The sequence below is a fragment of the Cupressus sempervirens genome, chromosome 10 (assembly GCF_028749045.1).
Source record: "Cupressus sempervirens isolate cs-2001-9-10 chromosome 10, ASM2874904v1, whole genome shotgun sequence".
Lineage (NCBI taxonomy): Eukaryota > Viridiplantae > Streptophyta > Pinopsida > Cupressales > Cupressaceae > Cupressus > Cupressus sempervirens.
In genome coordinates, this window is record NC_143127.1 from 731,344,816 (window position 1) to 731,359,196 (window position 14,381).

Consider the following 14,381-nt stretch of genomic DNA (forward strand, 5'->3'; position numbering starts at 1 on the left):
ACTAATATTGATATTTCACACCCCATGATAAACTCTGTAGTATAAATTTTCCTTATGTTGGCGGAGTAATTTCTCCCAGCTAGCTCACCATCCACAATCACGGACAAACAGTTGTCAGCAGCAGACAAGTAGCCGTTCAAAGCCGTCCTCAGCCATCCAAGCACCAGCTAACACATCAGCCTCACCGTCCAACATTAATTGTATTGCCAACTCTTTCCTCAGCATTAAATATACATTTTCTTATAAATAGAATAAGCTAGGCTTGTGATCAGCAGAGCCCATTTTGGGTCTCTCATTGTGGATCATGAGTGGATAGAATGCTGTAATGCTACAGCATTCTAAGCATTTGTAATAGATTTTATTTATGTATTAAGTGCTGTAGCACAGTTTGATGTCTTTGTCTTTTACTTATTGATCTGAATGTTTATTGTTGCATTCATGTTTGTCTTTGATCCACTATATCCACCTCCTTCAAGTGGTATTAGAGCTTATGGTAAATGATCCAAAAGTCTTGAGAGAGCAATGAGTGAAATATTGTGATTGAGAGATGTGGAGTGAAAGATTGTGATACGATTGCCAATGTCTTGTAAAGAAGGCTGCTGTTGTGAGAAGGTTGCCCATTACGGAGCTGGATTGAAGTTTTGTGAATGTTAATTTGTTAAGTGAGCTAAAAGAGAAAAAAGTGTTGCAAAGGAGATCCAAAGAAAGTTCCTCAAAAGAGACTGTTATCATGTGTGAGAGTGAATATTCAGGCCATTGTGAAAGATGACTGACATTTTCTTTGAATGGAAGATGGTTGGTGGTGTATTTGGGCAAAGAATGTGATTTGTGATGTAGCCAGTTAATGAGGCAACATATTGTGTTAAAGGATAACTTGTGCCAAAGAAAGATATTGCTAGAAGGAAGAGAAAATTGAAAGTATGATATTGTTGGTAATGTGTTAAATTGGAGTGGATAATCAAAGATAAAGAAGCATTGCTGATTTGAAGCAACTCAAGAGTGTTGGATTGCTATTAATGTGGGAATGTCAAGTTGTTACTCATATGTTTGTGGGATGTGGAGCAACTTTGTGCAAGCAAGAGAGCCAAAGATTGCATACACACTTCTACTCTGAGAAGAACAAATCAAGGGAGTGCTACGAGAAAGAGAGAAGCCATCAAAAGAAGGAAGCTAAAATTGAAGGTGAAAGCATATTTTGTTACTATTAATAGTGTTTTATTATGTATTTTTATTTGAAATGTGTCGAGTATTATAAGTTAGTTGTAGGAATTAGCATTCATTAGAAAATGAGATGGCAAGCTAGAATTTGATGTCATGGTGCAAAGGTTTGTGTGTGTGCTGATTCAATAAAAGTGTTGGGATTGGAAGTGAGAATTTGTTTGTCTAATTGTGAAGGATATGATGTTCTTGATAGTGGTCATGTAATAGAAGTTGGTTGCATTGATATCCCCCAACCAAGTGATGACAATTGAATTAGTGATGATTGTTAATGGGCTATGTGAATGTATGGGGTGCATTATCGGTCGTGCTCAACACCCTAAAGGTTTTTGGTTTGACATATTGATGAACCATGTATGTGAAAAGGATTCCTATAGAACTGACGAGTACAGCGGCTTGACACCCATGTATCTCGATAGATGGATTTCTTTTTATATGGACTCAATAACTAGTTTGATGCAGGTCAAGAAGGAGAAAAGCCAAAGTGAGGATAGTTTTTCCATCATGTGAGTTAGTGGTAATCTAAAATCATTTTTGTGATGTTTGGTGGTCAATTGTAATGACTATTTTGTGAGGTTTGTGGTTAGCCGAAACCATTCAAATGAAAAGTTTTTAGTCAGTTAGAAACCATTTGTATTACAATGGTTAGGGGTAAGCCGTAAAACCCGAAGTGATTATGATGAGGGAAAACAATATAAATGTAGTAGCATTAGTGGAAGAAATTAAGGGGGAGTGTTGGCAAAGTAATTTCTCCCAGCTACCTCATCGTCCACAACCACAGACAAACAGTTGTCAGCAGCAAAAAAGTAGCCATCCAAAGCCATCCTCAGTCGTCCAAGCACTAGCCAACACATCAGCCTCACCATCTAGCATTAATTGTATTGCCGACTCTTTCCTCAGCATTAAATATGCATTTTCTTATAAGTAGAATAAGCCAGGCTTGTGATCAGCATAGCCCATTTTGGGTTTCTCATTGTGGATCATGAGTGGATAGAGTGCTATAGCATTCTAAGGATTTTTAATAGATTTTATTTATGTATTAAGTGTTGTAGCACAGCTTGATGTCTTTGTCTTTTACTTATTGATCTGAATGTTTATCGTTACATTCGTGTTTCTCTTTGATCCACTATATCCACCTCCTTCACCTTATATACACAAAAACAAAAAGCTTGACAAAAGTTGCTCTATACACACCATGGAAAGAATCCAAACCAGCGTTCTTTTCACAAATTTATACAATAGTAATGCTAATTAACAGAGCTGAGATCTTCAGAAATAGGCTCAAGGCTAGGTTTCCACTCAAAAAACCTTTGTTGCCGCCACTCCATTGTCGACAAGCAGAAAGAAGGCACAAGCTTTTTCATTATTACCTCTTTCCCATTGATACCCAGAAGAGATGTGGCCTCTTTTTTGCTCAGTCTAATCGTCAAACGCACAGTCGATCCATTCTCACACGCCGAAACAATCTTGGATGAAACAATACTTGATTTCAACTTGTCGACGATTTCTTCCTTACAAAAGCCTTCATTTTCTCCAGAGACGAGAAATGAGAAGATTGAGGCCACCAGTTCGAAGCTTCGCGGTGTGAGGAAGAGGCCGACTGAGATCAACCGGTCGACGAACAGAAACCCCATGAGTTGGATAATCACAGACTACTTCCTTCACATACGAAGGACTCCACAGATTCATCACCGTTCCATCGACTTTCTTGATCTTTATAAGTCGACGCCCTCCTTTTGAAAGTCCTCCAAGAAAATTACCCATCATAGACTTACATATCTTCTCTGCTTGCTCTCCTGCAATTGAAAACAAAAACTGTGATCATGTGCTCAAAGCTTCTGAGAAATGGCTTGGAAGAATATAAAAAATAGGAATTTTTTGTACGCAAGAAACAGTCTAAAAGAAGCAAGGCCCGTTTGGTTGCTGGTATAGGAATTGAAAATAGGAATGGGATTGGAGATTAGGAATGGGGATTACAATTTTTTATTCTCCACCTATTTGGTACACCAAATTGAATTGGAATTCAAATTAAAATTGACATTTTTCTCTAGAGAAGATGGTTCTGTTTATGCCTGGCGCACTAATAATCCCGCCCTTTTTATTTATTCTTCAAGTCCGTTCGGTTTCTTGGCCTTCATATTCTTTACTGGTTTATTCCGTGCAACTTTAGTAGGCTTCAATGGCAGCAGCGGGAACGTAGATAGCGGCAGTTGTGGTTACTGTATGTATTATTGTGTTAGCGGCAGATGCACAGCTGGCATCCAACTGGATGTCCGACACAACATCCTACGGCCACGCTGGCTCATTTGATCTCGCCATCGAATCCAAGGGAGTCCAAAGCTGTGCGAGCAAGTGTGCTAATAATTTCCATCTGGCAACTCCCAAGTGTGTGTCTACAGCATTGAATGAGCTCGCAGAAGAGTATCAAGAGAAAACATAGTCTTCTCACAATCTCATTTCACAATCTTAAGCGGATTTGAAATTTTGATAAAATAGTCAAAAGTAAAAAAGAGAATGGGAATAGCAATTCCAATTCAGGTATTTTTGGGATTAGATAAAAGGTCATTTTGGGCTATAATGAGAATATGTAATCCTATTCTCCATTCCAATTCTGCCAACCAAACAAAGAATTAAAAAAGTATTCTAATTTTCAAAACCTATTCTTGTGCTATTCCAGCAACCAAACGGGCCCTAATTTTTGCTTTTGAAATGGTGGGATGTTTAAACCCAATTCAAGGACATAATTTATTTTCGTGGAATTCAACAGGTTGTTGGGAAGTGACAAGTGCGGTATGGTTTCATTGCTACCCGACGACTAATGTTTCTATCCATAGATGGCGATTGACTAAGTTGTGGAAACTTACACAATTAAAATAGTTTGGTGGCACAGTAAATGCGAGAAGTCGAGTAACAAACAACTTTCTTTTGCCAAGTGAAGTTTTATGATGAGTAGGTGAATTGTATTAATTTCCAAATTCTTGTGATTGACAGTAGGAAATTTTGCTTTGTCATTCGCATTGTCACATTGAGCTGAACCTTAATAGTAATGGTTTGCTCAATTGTAATTCTGGTTTGATGTGGGAGATATAATGAGAGAAATGACATATGTATGTTTTGTTGTGGATATTAATTCAATATCCACTTGCGCCAATTCTTATCGACTCTTCCACCATTTATATCAAATGCAAAGAATTCAACAATTCAACATTTCATTTTTATGATAATGGATTAAATGAGTGGGATCTGTTTTCATGGCTTATTATTTTATTACAAAAATGAAATACAAAATCTAGAAATTTTAATTGAAATTGATATTAACTGACATGTTAAATGTTAATTAGTGGACATATAATAGCTCCACAGAAGAATTTAAACCACATTAGAAGTGCTCATGTGCTCATCATTAAAATTTATTGAAAGAATTTGGAAAAGTCACGTGGCAAAATTTAATCCAGTGAAGTTGTATACTTTATCCATATGTGCCCAACTATATGTGCGTTGAATTGGATAGGAAGACCACGTCATGAAGATGAGTAAATGGTAGTGGGCCCTAGTAAAGGAATATTTTAATGTGCCTCTTTTCATATCAGAAAAGAAAGGGAAGGGGGTTTTATAGTCCATGACACTATGCCATAGTTTTTGGGTTTATGTATGGATATGGGACTACCTCGTGCTCTTTTTCGAGAGGCACTTGGCACTACAAACAAGGCATACATACCCTACCCCCTAGTGGGATTTGAACTTGTGACCTCTCTTTTAAGAATACAAGTTCTCCACCACTAGGCCAACTCAGGCTATTTTTCTAGTTTGCCTTGTGAGGGGTTGATAAATTATAATAATAAAAAGATTATGATGGAATTAAATGAGACCCGTCAACAAATAGTTAGAGATAAATATGATTGATGTGCGGATTATGACAGAAGATGGTGAGGTCAATTTTAGGTGATTGTGATTAGCCATAATTAGATTTTTAAAAATTTCTATATTAAACAAGGTGCACAAGCACCAAGTTTCTTCATTTTGTCGTGGTGGGTTATATATTTGTGAGCTTAATAAAAATTCACCAAGTTATAATTAGTTTGAAATGTTTTGTAATAGATGATCTATTCATTAGAGATGTTTACTTTGCACATAAAAGAATGTAGTGTCAATTAATTTCAAATATTTTTTTAACTTAATTGCAACAAAAATTACAACATTTGTAGGTATATAATAATACAAAAAAACTTGCCAATAAAAATTAAAACAATTTAAAAAATAATAATTTTATGGCTTCCTAATTTGAATTAGATTCTCTTGTGCTATTTAAAGATTTTAAAGATGAATTATATAAATGTATTTAATTAATAAAATTAACAAATATAAAATATCTTAAATAAATAATTATAAATGTAAGATATATTAAATAAAATAAATATTATTAATTATCTCATAGTTTGATAATGTGTGTTGTGAGGAAAATTATGAGTAATGACTTCTTTCTACTGGAAGAAAGACCTAAATCCAACATGAAGATCGTAGCGATGTTCATGTCCACCATTTCGCATGCTAGTGGGGACAGAAGGGCATTACTTGAATTGTGTCACAACCTTTTTAAGGCCCGTTTGGTGGTCAATCTTGGTGTTATCTTGGATAACACTGATGCAAACCTCTACATTCTGAAACGCACTGATTTTCAGGTGGTGAATAGAATAGTAGAAGTTCAACCTATCCTAGTTATCAAGAAAAAAGAAAAATTTAACTTAAGGGTTCCCTCCATCTGTTTGAATTAGCCGTTTCTCTTGGATGTCATGAATATTTGTAACCCTCCAGAGAGGCAGGACATTGCATGGTTCCTATTTGCAGACCATGTGGATGATAGGGAATACGAGGTCGACTCTTCTTCTGACGAAGAGTAATGGGGACCGATAATTGGTTTTAAGCTCTTCTGGTTTCTTACTCTCATTATAACAGTAAACTCTCACTTATTTTTGTGGTGCTCTAATACTTATTACAAGGTTATATATATGGACCCTTAAAATTGTCTTTTACTTTTGATGGCTACTCTAGTATATATTGCGTGGACTATTTCTTCCAAGAGTACGATTATGATGGATTATCAGTTTAATTCTAACTATAAAGACTATTACTATCTATTCTCTATTTTATAGACCTTTAGTATTAACAAGGGCTTCTTTATCATCTCGCTATGACTATTTGGTTACATTATTCTGGGGTAAAAGTAACTTTACTTGTTTCTACTATTTCATTCCTGTGATAATTGAAAACCCATTTTATCACATTCTGGTCCCTATTAGGCTAATTCATCTCTGCTCAAATTTGACCCACATCCATTTGTCTTTGTAGAAGAGGGCCTTTGGAAGTTTTTTAGAAGTCTTGGGGAGGCTTGGTTGCTCTTATTATTTTACAATTTTATTTTTATTTTTATTCTAATAAAGGATACCTATATGTCCCAATATTGCAGGATTATATGGACAGGGGTTTGTAATGTATATACATGATTTTGGGAAGGTGTTGATTACACACACTTTCTCTGTTTCTTTTTCAGTGGTACTCTTTATCATTCTAGTAGAAAATTTGGCAAAAGCTTTGGCTTCTATTATATTGGATGATGGATTACTTTCTCTTTCCCTGGCATGTGATATTTTATTACATGATCATGATCTTTTATCTTGTTATGGGATACTAAAATCCTCAATGTGTGTGTATGTGTGTGTGTGTGTGGTTACATGGGCTAGGTTAGCCCCACATGTGTATACATTATGAAAATTGGACTTTGTATATTTTGGAATGTTTTAATTAACAAAGCCTCACTGATTTTCTCTCCCTTGCTTCGCCAATGAGGTTATGGGAACTTTGTTGTATGCAATCACACAATCATTGGGACATTTATAAGATTTTGCACTCTCCTAAGAAAAGGGGAGTCCTCTTTTAGATTTCTAATAAATGCCTCATTATGAAGTGTATTCTTAATTTCTTGTTCTCTCATTCCTATCCATTATGTCTCTAACAGTAATAATTCTCGTACATTTATATCTATAAAGTGGAGAATCTGTTTAATTTTTGATGGTTTGGAATGGAAAGGAGTTTCTTATCTTTCTATTTATTTCGCTAATGTTGGGATGACAACTTATCTTCTACCAATCCTAAGGATATGATTTCCAAACCAATAATCTAGAAATGGTGTTATATGCTTTGGAAGGATAGCCATACTCTTATGCTCAAATCACCAATTATGTTGCAATTGTTTTTACTTAATATGTGGATTGGGTATTGAATTGTTAGAATTATGATGAGCAACATAAATTCAGATTGAATTCCCCATGTTCCTATGTTCTAACCTCCCTCCCCTAACATATTCTTCATGAAACCTCTTTAGTATTACATATGAATAGTAGTTATCCAGTCATATTAGTTTTTCGAAGATCAAGGTTAAGTCAAGGATAGGTTGGTCATCTCTTACAAATTTTCCACATATAAGTTTTTGGTGTTTGTTGTCTTTGGTCAGTGCAAGGGTTAGTTGTTTGGATAGAGTGGGCTTGCTCATGGTCTCTTCACTACTCTAGGATTAATTATGTTATTCTCTTGTGATATCTCAGTTTTGATATGTTTTTTTCAAGGGAGGTATGCCCACCCAAGCCCTCAATGAGGAGGCAACTGTAATGGGTGATATACTACCCTTGGTCAAATTCTTGACCCTTGTAAGGGTGGGAATGCCCACCCAAGGCCTCCATGAGGAGGCAATTATAATGCATAGTATACCACCATTAGTCATATCCTTGGCCCATATAAATGAGGGTATGCTCTATCAATATTTGTAATGGAGCCTCCCCATTTGTAAACATGACTTCGATCTTGGGCAATATTAGCCCAATTCTCTTCCTTGTTATTTTTCCTTTGGTGCATGTGCTTTGAACGAGGTAAACAATTGTTACAAATATTTTATAAAATTAATAAAAATATTGGCTATTACCTTTTACTGATAAAAATAAAATAAAATAATATTTTATAGTTGACTCATTAAATTGGCACACATGCATTTTAATTAATAGTTCTAAAGTAGAGTCATAATGTAAAGAGAAGTGTGTTGGTAAAGGTGCGAACAACATTTTTTTACCTTTCTCATTTTGAGTGCTAGTTTCAATTTATCTAAAAAATCAGCAAAATATAGTTTATATTTTAATTTTCTACTAGTTACCTATTGAGATTATTAATCAAGGCACATATATTATTATTATTAAAAAAATCTAGATTACATTTATCATGGAAAGAGAGTGTCCCTAAAAGTAGAATACCTTTTTTTAACCTTTCTTATTTATTACTAACATCTAATTAGAGTTCTAATGTAAATGTCTTTTCTAATATTTCAACTAATTTTGAATTCTTTTAGTAAAAAAACATGGATCATTTTAATTGTTACAGGTATTGTTTGTTAAGTAGTTGATAGCAACCAAAAAGACGGGGGGCTGACCTTGAAGTACAAATAATGCTGAGGACTAGCCAGAGGTTACCTCCTAGAAGTCTATCCTATATCAACTTTAAACATCAAAAACCATAAAACTTTAAGAGCCAAATTGTCATTAACTATAGTCCTTAAACTACCATGCATAAGAAACTGAATAATAACCCAACATCATTTAAAGCATCACTGCTATGGTCCACTTAGTCAACATAGTCCAAAAAACCCCGTTGGGTGTAAAGTTCAAAGCCATAATCATAAAAATAGAAATAAAACATAACAGAACCTGGACTAGATACCCTCCTTCTCTTGGTTACCATTCTTCTTTTTCTCATAAGCTTCCCCTGTCGCATCCTCCTCCTCCACTTTCACTGGTTTGCCTAGGATGGTTTTCAGCCAATCCTCTACTAAGAACCCATAAATGGATCGGGTTACATCTCAGTAGTCTTTCCTAGCTCCTGTTCTTCTTTGTTAGCCTATAGGAATGAAATATCCCTTTTCTGATTTTATATGATATTTCAAGCCTCTCATCAAATCTTTAAGATCAAACAACCAATCTTTCAAAGATCCACCAATTTCTCAATAAGCCCCAAATCGGGTATGCCGAAAATAGTGCCAAAAACTTCACAGCTTCATATATTATTAGTAAATCTGAAAGTGGACATTTTTATAGAAATTTCAGCAGCATAACAGCCTACAATATGAAATTTTCAGATCTATATAACATTTACACAATAGCTCCCAAACGGAGGATAAAAACAATGCTCATCGGGCTCCCGAAAACAACATAGAATAGCCCGAAAACACCACAAAAACACTAATAATCTATCACAGAAGTATAATCACGAACAAATACATATATTTAGCTCTATTTAACATCTAAAAGTCTGAAATACAGCAGCAAACCAAACTGATATGAAATACTGAACCGGAAACACCAAACTCTTACAAAAAACACACCCGAAAAAATCACAAATCTGCACTGTTCAGCACAAAGGAAAACTCCGCATGAGCATGCACATGGAATGGCTTCAAACTCTCATCCTTAGCCTTCCTGGAAACCTACAAACTCCTGTTCTTGGGTCTCCTTCTCCACAGGTTTGGCAGCCTCTGAAGAATAACAAAGAAATGAGCAAAAATCAAGTTCTGGAATCCGCCCAAAATGCCTCCAAACTCCTTAAAAGAGGGCATAACCCTAGCTCACGTCCAAGAGGGGTTAATAAAACATATTTTAATAATAATTTGTATTTATTAGTCCATTAGCTTCCAAAGATTATTCCCTTTTTTTGAAACTTCACCTTTTTGGGCCTGCCTACCTTAGAAAAGATTATTATTTTTAATTATTTGAAAAGGGGACATGACAAGGAAGTAGAGGGTTGTGGTCGCAGAGCGCATAACCTTGGTAGTGAATTCCACCAAGGTTTTGAATTTGTGGCATAAACTGGTATGGTTATCCACCAAGTCCCTCATAGCCATCTTGAGCCTCTCCAACTGCGTCTTGGTGTGACTATGTTTTCCTTTCTTCCCAGTAATCTTAGGGTTAACCTTCCTAGGAGAAGTAATGTATTCTCCCCACTATGAGCTAGGGTAACTTCCAGGGTTTCAAAGACATGGGAAGGGCTGATAGAGCTGGGGCTAGGTTTGATATCTTGGTGGTATCTTTTCGTTTTAGCAAGTTTCTCCTCACTATTAGAGGAGCCAAAGTTGGATTCATACTTTGAGGCAGTCTTCAATTTCTCCCTTTGGAGATGCTTGTTGGTTCTCCTAGCACACTACTTTCCCTTCTTCGAATCCAAGTCTAACTCAATAATGCTATCTTTAACCTCAGGGTTAATTTTGACCTCAGTGGAATGACCTTTCTTGGGCCTCTTAAGAGAAGAGCCAGGGCTAAGGTCTAGGGAGGTCTAAGGGGTGATAGAGGCCAGGGGGTTGAGCAGGAGAGGGGATTCTGAGCTAGGTGTTGGATGAAAAGTTTATTCATTAGACGTTGGTGGATAAGGTAGAAGGGTTTCCCCTCCTCGTGTTTCCTCTTAGCCTTAAAGATACTATCCTCCAGTGAATGCAATAACATAAATAGAAAGGATATAAGGTCAAGATTTTTTAAATGATTCAGGATAGGAAAATGATAATAATATAGTACCTGACAGTGGTCCTCCAAGGTAATGTATTTGATAATCATGTAGCAAATGGTATCCCGAGGCTTAGGGAGGGCAGGCCATGCCAACCCACTCCACAATCTCGTTGGTTCCTCCTTGGGTTTGAAGAATTTTTGCAAACTTGCCTCATCATTGACCTTAGCTTCCCTTCGCCATTTCTTGCCATCCAACCGAAAATCCCCAGCCCTTGCAATGTTTTCTTTAGAAATCTCAAAACTCATGCCATTAACCGTAACTTTTCTATCCTTCCAAGTTTGATAGAAAAACATTGAGATCACCTCATTATGTTTAACCATGCCCTCCATATAAGGTAAAACGCCCCCCCTCCTGCAAGTAGACCATTGCCACTTCACTGTTGTTAATACACTCCTCCACACCCACTAGTTTAGTATGGTCACTAGTGCCCATATCGTCACCCAGGTCCACAACCAACTCTTCTAATGACATAGCCTTGCACCAAGTTTTGGAGTTGCAAAATATAAAATTCGAAGCCACAATGGAGAAAATGAAAATGCATTGCAGAGTCATCATGAATCCGCAATGTTTCCTAAAAAACAAAAATCTCCTAAAATAGTACATGTGGACAAATCATTTATGTCCACAAACGGTCATTGCCAGCTATACCAATTATGGGAATTAACCAACTTGCCTTTATGATCATTATGAAATCGATCTTTAAATCTCGCCGAATCCCCCATTTGCATCCTTTTACTACAGTCATCAATGTTCATAGTAGTCAGAGCATAAATGTTAATCAACATCTAAACATGCCAAAAAAAACTGTTTACTAAGTGCCACAATCCTGTGACCACATGTAGAAAAGAAGACTTGCCACCTAATTTGATATTTCATGTGTCATTATTGAAGGTATGCTCCTCTTTCTATGACCATTTGAGTTGATGATGGCAATAAACTGACGTCATCCTATTCCACTAATCGCATGACACCATGGCCAGCTTTGGCAAGGTCATCCACCACATTGTTTCCTTCCCGATATATACGTGCCCCATAGATATCTTGATAATCTTCCATCATCCTTCATATTTCATTGATAATGATTTTAATCGAGCAACTAAATTTTCCCTCTCCCTTAGCTACTTTGATGATTAGCATAGAGTCCCACTCTATGATCAGTTTAGTGGCTCCCCAAGTTCTCACCATTCTCAAACCCCAGAGAAGCACAATCACCTCAGATTTATTATTAGAAACTTCACCACATTTACCTAAATAAGAAGCCATCAACTTTTCCATGCTATTCGGGAGGATGCCCCCCGTAGCAGTGTTGCCCATCATGGCCGACCTATTGAAATTTAACTTTATCTAGGACTCCAAGGGGGGAGGGGGGGTGCCAAACCATCTCCTTTCTCGCCTGGATTTTGGAATTGTCAAACTATGCCACCATCAGTCTCACATCACAAGCCAATGCCTAGTTCCTCTCAATTTCACTCAGGGGATTTTGGGGGGGGGGGGGGGGGGGGGGGGGGTTCCATCACTAGATGCCATTGCATTCCTTTAGGAGTCCAATAACTTGTTGGGTCACCCCCAAGCTAGTTGTGGCTTGCTCCCTGAAAATCCAATTGTTCGTATCCTTCCATATTTTCCATGAGACATAAGGTGGGAGAATTGATCAAAGGTTTCTAAGATAAGGGTGGGTAGTCGAGTCCTCCTAGTGGGAAAATTACTTCAACTCATTATCCATAAACCAAGTGACTCCCTATAACATAAGAACCTCCCTCCAGACATCCATGGAAAAGGGACAATGAATAAGCAAGTGTAGAATGGATTCAACATCTTCGAGGCATAAAATGCAACAGTTTGCAAGTTGGCAACCACGCCGTTGGAGGTTGTCAATAGTGAGGATCGACCCATGTAGATCTGACCACCAAAAGAAGTTTATTTTAGGTAGTATCCAAGGGTACCAAGATTTTCACCAATCAACCTATATCCCTTCCCTTGCCAACCCACTAAGATAAGCAGACTTAATAGTAAACTCCCCTGAGGGTGTGAGTTTCCACACCAAGGAGTCCTCAACTAGGATGAGGGGAATCATATAGGTGTACAAGAGATACTGTAGTTCCTGAGCTAAACTCAATTGTCTTGGTTAGAGATTTTGAAATATGATCCATTATTTTTTAGGGGTGATAAAGTCCCCAGTGCGAGTGCCATACATTCTAGTGCACATCTCACATAGAGGGGAAAACTTAGTTTGCTTGAGGGGGTCCTCGTGGATCCACTCATCTTCCTAGAAGTCTATTGAATTACATTTCCCCATGATCTAGTGACACCCCTTTCTTAGGGTCTTTTGGGTTTTAACAATGTTATTCCAGACCTTAGAGCATGGGGAAAAACCTATGCCCCTATAAATTGGTGGGAAGTTAATTCCCCAAAGTATTTGGCCATTATGATGTTACTCTAGGTTCCCTAGGAATTCACCAACTTCCAGCCAATTTTGGTTAATAGAGCCTTATTTAATTGTCAAATTCTTCTTAGATTCAATCCTCCTCGAGCTTTAGGTTTGCAAACTTTCTCCCAGCTAAATAGGCTCATTCTTACCTTTTCTTCAGTTCCAGACCATAGGAAATTATGCTGAATCTTCTTAGTGATATCTCTACATCTGCTTAGGAGTTTGAAAATAGGTAGGAAATACACTGGGATGCCTTGCAAGGATGCTGAGAGGAGTTAAAGTTTCCCAGCATTACTCAATATTTTCCTTTCCATCCCACTAGCTTTCTTTGTAGACATTCCACAAGACCATTCCAGAAATGATTTGGGATCTCCTTAACAATGAGCGGTAGACCAAGATAGGTGTCAGGGAGGGTTTCCTCCTGGCACCCAAGGATACTAGTAACCTTTTCTTGCAGACTGGCACAAGTGTTGAAAAAATAAACTTTACTTTTGTGGTAGTTTATGCATTGGTTAGAGACTAGAGCATATAGATTTAGGGTGTCTTTACACTCTCTGGCTTCATGGATAGAGGAGATGCCAAATAGAAAAGTATCATCCACAAAATTCTGTAAGACTTGCGGAGACATTGAGAAGTAGGTTTGATGCCCTTAATTATGCTAGAGTTAGATAATGAGACAAGATTTCTGCTTAAAACTTCTACTACATCAATAAAGAGATAAGGGGATAGAGGGTCACCTTGACAAAAACCTTGAGAGGAAGAGAAGAAGTTACCAGGTGCACCATTAACAATCACTGAGAAGGTAACAAAAGTCACAACATTCTTAATAATTCCTAGGGCCCTCTCATTAAAGCCAGGTTTAGCAAGAATGGAAAACAAAAAGTCACGCATGACCTTATCATAGACTTTAGAAATATCAATTTTAAGGGCCATACCTAGGGTTTTAGATTTTTCCATTGAGTGTATTACCTCGTGAGTAGTTATGATCCCATCAAGAATCTATCTTCTAGGCACAAGGCCATTTTGATGAGGACCAATAAATTTTCCCAGGAGGGGCTTGAGGCGACTCACCATAACTTTAACAAAGATCTTGCATATAGTATTACAAAGGCTGATGGGTCTGAAGTCTTCAATCCTTTGGGGG